The 8,207-nt window shown below is 37.5% G+C and overlaps 1 non-coding gene across 1 annotated transcript; it reads left to right on the forward strand.

Moving 5' to 3' along the window:
* Positions 1-7,065: 7,065 nt before the first annotated feature.
* On the forward strand, positions 7,066-7,152 carry trnay-gua (transfer RNA tyrosine (anticodon GUA)). The gene is given in 2 exon segments: positions 7,066-7,102; positions 7,117-7,152. It is a non-coding gene; the product is annotated as a tRNA-Tyr (tRNA).
* Positions 7,153-8,207: the final 1,055 nt, after the last annotated feature.

The raw sequence follows: 8,207 nt of genomic DNA on the forward strand, positions 1-8,207 counted from the left end.
GAATCTTTATTTATGTGCTTAAGCACATGTATACATGAGTATATGTATTGTTGTATATTTGTGTATTTGTATGGTAGAATTGTTTTTATTCTTTTTTCTTTCAATCATTCAAACTTAATGCATAATGATTAAAAAGTGTGATAGCCCAACTACATCTTATTATTGAAACAGCTGAAGCTGAACTAGATTTTGATGACTTTAGATTGACTGGCTACATCTCATCCAGTAAATACATACAAATGCACATTAAGTGTGTTCATTACACTTGTGATAGACTGGATTATCGACCTGTCTGAAAAACCACACCGTGAAAGCATTAAAACTTTTTTTTTTTGCAATATTTGGCAGTTTTTCAAATTATAGACATTTCCATTACAGCTTTTTCTTGGCGATTTTTGTATTTTGCAGAAATGTAGGGGTAATGGAAAGGCGACTGGCGACTCATGACAATATTGGAAAAGAAAGGGTTTAGAAAACATCCTCATTTGTCCTTGTTGTCTTTCTCCCCGTGGCCTTTGGTGAAAATTAATTCCATCTGGGTTTGGGTTCTTATTGCATGAATTTCTTGGGCTTGTGAAGCTCAATCAGCTCATCCAAGATGCAAACAACCCACCGCGCTGACGTGGTTTTTCAGCTCAACATCCCAACCAGAGCAGCAAAATGTTTGAGAAGTAAAAGCTCTGTAGAGCAATTCAGGAAGATACAAATACATCTGGATGTGATCTTCTTGCATCACATAGGCAATGTCAGTAACAGTACAATAGGTCTGATATGTGTAGAGCTGCAGCTGCAGGCTGCCACTAAGTGCATTGCCACTCTGGATCACCTGGTATGCGCCGTGCAAAACTGCACTCAAGTGCTGCTTTGAACATAAGGCCAGACATTACCCTATAGTCAGGGGAGTTAGTTCAATAGCAAATATAATATTGCTATGAAATGCTTCTCTCATTAAATGACCTCCCTGCATGTTCTAGTCTGATGTTGGAGCTCAGTAGTGCCGCTGTGATCTCCTCAACTGAAAGCTGAATAAGATGACAGGCGTGGGGCTGTGGGCCAGCTTTATTTCCAGACTGTAAAAGGATACGGTTTCCTCCCCTCTCATGCTGCCATGTCACCTCGTACCTTAAGCTCACTGAACCTTTGCCAGTAATCTGTCTTTTTTTTTCCTGTAAAAGGATGACATAAAGCCACACATGCACTGTCCAAGCAGGAGAGGTGCCTTCCCCACACGCTCAGCGTCAAACAGAGGTCTCCCGCTGTCATTGCGTTTTCTTTTCCTCTCCCTCCCTTTTTTATGACGTTTATCTTTGCTATCTGTCCACTTGTTCCCAGCTGTAACGCCACATGACACCACCTGCATTTCATCACATAGTCATATATCTCATCGTTGCATACTTCCCCTGTGCAAAGACTGAAAAGAGGTCAATGTTATGTACATTTAAAGCAACTCCACCAAGCATGTAACCTATCTGACATTGAAGTTGGGGGTTATTTATGTTTCAATGACAGTGGTTGGACATTAGCACACATTCCTTTTAAACACTTCCTGATGTTTTAGATCACCTTTTGACATCTTCGCTTATTGCTCAGGAAAGAAGTAACAGATGACTGAACACAAGCCTGATTTAACAACTTGAGGAGGCAAAGGAACCGGAGATTTGTCTGTGTTGCACCTCTGTATGAGCCAGTCAGGCTGACGTGTCCCAGTTTATTTTTGACAGTTGCGGGAGTGGGACGGAAGTCCTGCAGAGGGCCGAAGTGTTCCTGTGTCATGTCGTCTGCTGAAAAGCAGGAAGAAGAAAAAACTCATCTGAGATTATTAACAGTAGTGGAGTTGTGAAGAAAGAAACTAAAACTAAAGACGTGCATTTGTTTGCACGTCTGATCAATGCAAGATCAAACATTATAGATGAGGAGATTACTTGACCTAAGTGGTTTAGGGCAAATGTTTTTTTAATCATTCGAAAAATGGCACATACAGCACAATATTAAGACCTCTCAAGTTGTCAGAAAACAGCTTCATGACTTACAGGACTGTCTCAGAAAATTAGAATATTGTGATTTTCTGTAATGCAATTACAAAAACAAAAATGTCATACATTCTGGATTCATTACAAATCAACTGAAATATTGCAAGCCTTTTATTATTTTAATATTGCTGATCATGGCTTACAGCTTAAGAAAACTCAAATATCTTATCTTAAAAAAATTGAATATTCGGGGAATCTTAATCATAAACTGTAAGCCATAATCAGCAATATTAAAATAATAAAAGGCTTGCAATATTTCAGTTGATTTGTAATGAATCCAGAATGTATGACATTTTTGTTTTTTTAATTGCATTACAGAAAATAAAGAACTTTATCAGAATATTCTAATTTTCGGAGACAGTCCTGTACATAAAAGTATCCTTGCTATGCCGTTTAGCCGTAATATTATAATTCCAGATTCAAATCCATTTAATTTATGAAAATTATGAGAAAAGTCACATTTAGATGCCGCTCCCATCTTGAAGATAACCTCTGTGTTTGTTGTAAAGGTGTCTGTTATTTGCCTTCATTGATGGTGTCACGTCATGTCCAAGTGTGGGAAGGGAGGGTCTGGGAGAGACAGAGACGGGATATTGGAGGAAGTCAGGGATTGGAGGTTTTGTAATGAGAGGAACTTCTGCTGCTTCACAAGCCTGCCCTTGCTCTTAGACTCCATGTCATTCCCATGATGTACAACACTCAGACGTTGCAGGTGACACGCTGCCGGCTCGTCAGACGGGTCAGGACAAGATAAACACATTGATACGCAGCAAGTCTTTTTCGTTTTAGATCATTAGCAGCCTTTAGTAAATCTAATTGTTGTTCCATTTAATGATTTACATCACCACTCTAAAAATAATGGCATACGTTTTTAAAAAAACTGAAAAAATCTAAACTAAAAATATTCAGTTCAGCTGTTTTTCCTTTTTTTTAAATCTTTAGAAAAGTTGACTATTTCTACTAATAATGGACTATTTCCATTATTATTGTGCCATTATCTTAAACGAGTGACAATATGCTTTTTTCTTTCTTTATTTACCTTTTGGAAACCTTTTCCTCTGTGGTGGACAGTATTGTGTAAATCACAAAAAGTAAAAGGAGCAGAGTTATAAGGAAAATATTGAAACTATATGTTTTCATTTAACAAATAAAAGAATCCAACACTTCTGGCTGGTTTGCCACCAAGTGTAAAACATTTGTTTCTTTTAACTCATGAATTGAAAGAAACCAGCTAAACTCAGAGCTTCCACATTGTTGGGATGCAGTGAAGCCTCACTAGTGACTGAATAAAAGTACAAGATTTTCATTCGCCGCCTGAAATATTCTAGTTACATGCAGTTAAATGATAAAATCCGGATGTATAATAAATAAATAAATAAATCTAAATGTCTTACCTGGTTTTCAAAGTAGGTAAATACAACCTCACATCAATATATTACACCACATCATTGTGTATTTAGTTAAAAATAAGATGAAAAATAACAATGTGAAAAGACAAGTAAACCCCTACTTTTGACTTACTAGTCCACCGGTTGCAGTTGTTCTGAAACCGTCAAAAAACCACCAAGAACTACGGAGTTAACTCATCAGCTGAACATTCATACATATTTGCATTAATTTTGCTGCTGCAGCTCATTGCTGTTGTGCAGATAATATCAGCCCTGGCACCTGAGAGGTGGGATGGATTAGTTCAAAGTGATGGTGGGAGACAGTAGAGGGATTATTTGAGACATGGCTGCAGAAGCAGGTTCCGGACTCCAACACCTTTTGTGGATTGTGGGAGACACCGATGGGCAGAAGAACTCTGACAGACCAACAAAAACAGGACAGCAGTTTCTTCTGCACCCCGGATGTAGAACTGCTGGATATAAGTTTCCATCCATGTTGTTTACTGAGACATTTCTCCAATGCATTTAACATTCTGGACCATGCATACTATTCAACCATTTTTGATCTATGGTAATTTTTATTTTTCCTAAATATTTTAGATTGCAACTATACTTCAGAGACTAATAAAATATGATTCAATTTAATTGAATCAACTTTTCCATGGAAATTAGAAGGATAAGTGGCAGCAAGTTTCTGACAATCGTTTGGAAAGCTTGCCAGGAGAAAACCTCTTTTCTCGAAAACGAATATTGCAGCTTAGGTTTACAACTTTTCACAACAGCATCTTAACAAACCACAAGACTTCAGGAACAATGTCCTTTAGGCAAAAGCACAAAAACAGGCCACGATGCATAATCCCACATTTGATGAAAACCTAACACAGCATATCAGTCTAACAAGAAACATTTCACAGCTGTGGCGCTGTCACGGGCTGGATTTGAGCTTGTTTTCCAGCCAGAGAACCTGGGAACCTTTATTGGTTGTAGATGATGTTCTTCATTTTAGGTCTTCAAAATCAGCTCCAGACGCTCCAGGACAGTCTTGAGAGCAAAGGCAGCCTTCTTTTCAACTTGTTCAGTTTCTTTAAGTAAACGGCTGCAGCTCCCCCAGATGTGATTGCTCTCCACCAGAGGTGTCAAGTAACGAAGTACAAATACTTTGTTACCTTACTTAAGTAGAAATTTTGGTTATCTATACTTCACTGGAGTAATTATTTTTCAGACAACTTTTTACTTTTACTCCTTACATTTTCACGCAATTATCTGTACTTTTTACTCCTTACATTTTAAAAACAGCCTTGTTACTCTATTTCATTTCGGCCTTTAAAAGAAAACTATCCAGTTAAATTGCTCCATCCGGATAGAGTGAATTTGGTTGTGGTTGTTTCAGATGTTCTTGTCCAGTTTTGTTCTTACATCCGTTCCCTCAGATTCCTGCAACTAAACTTGGATGTACATTCCAATAAAGGTTAGGATAAATGATAACATGTCTCTGAAGTTTGACTTTTTGCACCATTACAATACTTATAGGCAACTAGTCATCATATCTCCTGCTCTCTGAAACACATGTTAATGCTCAATAGTACACATATATGGTTCTTTAATATATTTGCATTATACTAAGATGCATTCATTTTCAATGGCTTTTGTCCTTAATGGCTTTTTTTTTTTAAGTAGTTTTGAAACCAGTACTTTTATACTTTTACTTGAGTAAAAAACTTGAGTTGATACTTCAACTTCTACAGGAGTATTTTTAAACTCTAGTATCTATACTTCTACCTGAGTAATGAGCGTGAATACTTTTGACACCTCTGCTCTCCACTATATAAAATATTGCTGCAAACAATGAAAGAACCTCAGCTTCCTTAATAACTAAAGTCTGCTCTCTTTTTTCTTGTAAGCAGCATCAGTGTTATATCTCCAGTCCAGCCTGCTGTCCAGGTGAACACCACTTTACATCTACCTTCATATAACACTCCTCCACCAACTCCACTTCTCCCATGATGGAAAAACGATTCAAAGTTAATCCTGGCTCTCCTAAAATCCACAATCATCTCCTTTGTCTCGCTCACAATCAATCAAGATGAGATGATTGCTCCCACACCAAACCACAAAACGGTCCAGCAGTTCTCGGCTCTCAGTCTCTTGTCCATCACTGATCCGCCCCACAACTGTAGTCATCTGAGTATTTCTGCCGGTGACAAGACTCCGACTTGTACTGGAAGTGTGAACAAGGGATGGTGTTCCTGAAACATCTGGTCAGACACACAAATATTTTGTTGTTATGTCAACCTGTGGTCTGTCAAGTAGTCAGTAATCCAGTTGATTGTGGGAGCATCCACCTGTGTCTTCTTGAGTTTCTTATGTAATAAAGCTGGCTGGATGGTGTGGACGCGAGAAATCCAAGAACATGATCCTCACAGTGCTGTCTGCTTCGTCCAGATGACTGTGGGTTCTTCAACTCCAACCCCGGGACAATACGCAGTCACAATTAATCAGTGTGTTAAATATAGGTTATTACAATTATGGTTATTTTTCATTTCTTTTTCATTTATATGTTGGTCTTATCATGTTTTTAAAACTGAATTTATCTGGATTAGATTGGATTTTTCACAAAAGTCTAGACAAGATTTGCACCTAAAATGAGGAAATATTACCACCTAGTGGGAAAAAAATTAACCCTGGGAATAACAGCAATTCCGTTAACAGTAAAGAAACACAGGACATTTATTGTTTGAGTAATGATCCAGCAATATTTCCTGTTGCATCATGTTGTGAACTCATTTATATTGAAATTCTATCTAGTCTCACATTTCAAAGCATATTAGGACATTTTCCTTGTGTGAAATTAAAATAAAAAAATAATTCAGTAATTTTGAATTACTTCTTTAATCCTGTTTAGGGTATTTGCGTGGGATTTGGAGGTATGAGGGTGTACAGGTTACTTTACCTCACAGAATCACCGTTTTTCAGTTAATAACTGTCTTAGTTTTGCATCCAGTGATCATATAAACCGAGAAAAGACTGCAAAGTAGAGAACACCACCAAGGATCCTCTAGGTCTAGGATCTATATAGCTTTTTAGTTTAATAACACGCCTGTATTTGTCTCAAAGGTAAGTTACCTGCTTTTCTCAAAGTGTTTGTTCATTTGTTTTAATAACTATAAATCACTGCCATTAGTTAATAGTTATTCAAACAAATGAACAACTATGAACTGTATTAAAAAAAAATATGAAATTAATTTCTATGAACTACATGACTTGTGCCGCGTTCCATTTACCTCGGAAATCGGAACCGGGAACTGGGAATGGCAGCCATCTTGGAATGGTAACTCGGGGGTGGTGAAGCTTCTCCCACTTTCCTAGTAGGAAATCCCACTTCGAGGGGCGTTCCAGTTGAAGATTCCGACTGGGAACTGGAAAATTCCGACTTCCGAGGACAAATGGAACGCGGCATCATGTTGTGAGTTCCGGTTTCACCTGAGGAGGAAGTTAACTCCTCCATTCGGTGTGGGACGAGTCGAGGCAATGTGTAAGTTTTTTGAAAATAAATAGATAAATAAATAAAATGAAGACAAATAATGATACGATAAAGAATATACCTCGCCGTTTTTAAATAGGGTGATTCCGCCCTCCAGGACAGCGTCCCTTCGATAGCTCAGTTGGTAGAGCGGAGGACTGTAGAGGCTGATGCTGAAATCCTTAGGTCGCTGGTTCGAATCCGGCTCGAAGGAGACTATGTTTTTGTTCAATTACATTTTTTTTCTTTCACGATCCTGTATCTTTCTGTTCATAAAAGTAGAGAGCTTGGAAATAATTATAAAAAAATATAATAATTCACCAATTAGGGCTATGTAAAGCCTAGATTTCTTGATTTAACGGTAAAGTTCCTTTATAGTGTTTGCTTTTATGTCAACGTTTTTTTTGTTTTTTTTTTATAAATCTCAGAAATATAAGAACAAATAAATAAAATGTATCTTCTTGTGGTGATATTTTGTTCTTTAAGCATGCCAGGACTGTGCTGTTCCGGTTTTGGGAGTCTGCTTCTCTGACAGTTCTGCAACATGCTGCAGCTCCTCCTGGTGGCAGAGTGACCTCTCAGCCCGGGGTCAAACTCATTTTCATTTCCACCAACATCAAGATCGTGAAGGACCTCTAAGTACCTAAGGTTGCTGCATGATGGATAGCGGCTGCTTTGATCAGAAAAATATGATTTTTAATCATAGCGGTCATATAAATAATAATGGAGGGCTGGATTTGGCCCACAGGCCTTGAGTTTGATACATGTGCTGTACGTCTTTGTGCTTCTCCCTTTACCTTCAGCAGATAAAAACTGAGTCTCCTCACATTCACATAGTTAATACTGGTGTATTGATATGTTATTCAAAAAAATAGGCTTTCCAGGTGCTCATCTATGCTTCTTCTATTAAGAATCAGTGCAAATTTGAAAATAAATAAATTACAGCAATTCTCACCTGTAATTTGACGATTTTTCTTTGAACCCAACATATATGATGTTTTGAATTTTTTGTGACTTCCATTTAATTTAAAAAATAGACATGAATTTGTGCATTTTAGACCTACAATAGATTTTTTTAAAGGAATCTGTGTAAGAAAGTGAGTGGGGTAAAAAAATTTAATTTTAAAATGTAGATGTTTAAAGATCAATATATTTGAGATTTGAGAAACAAAGACAAGCAGAGGATCTCCACTTGGGCAGTAAATGTGTGAGGAAGCCATTGCAATGTTTAACAATCAATTTCCTTTAAATAAAGAGAGGAAGTGACTT

This window comes from Cololabis saira, chromosome 5, assembly GCF_033807715.1.
Source record: "Cololabis saira isolate AMF1-May2022 chromosome 5, fColSai1.1, whole genome shotgun sequence".
Classification (NCBI taxonomy): domain Eukaryota; kingdom Metazoa; phylum Chordata; class Actinopteri; order Beloniformes; family Belonidae; genus Cololabis; species Cololabis saira.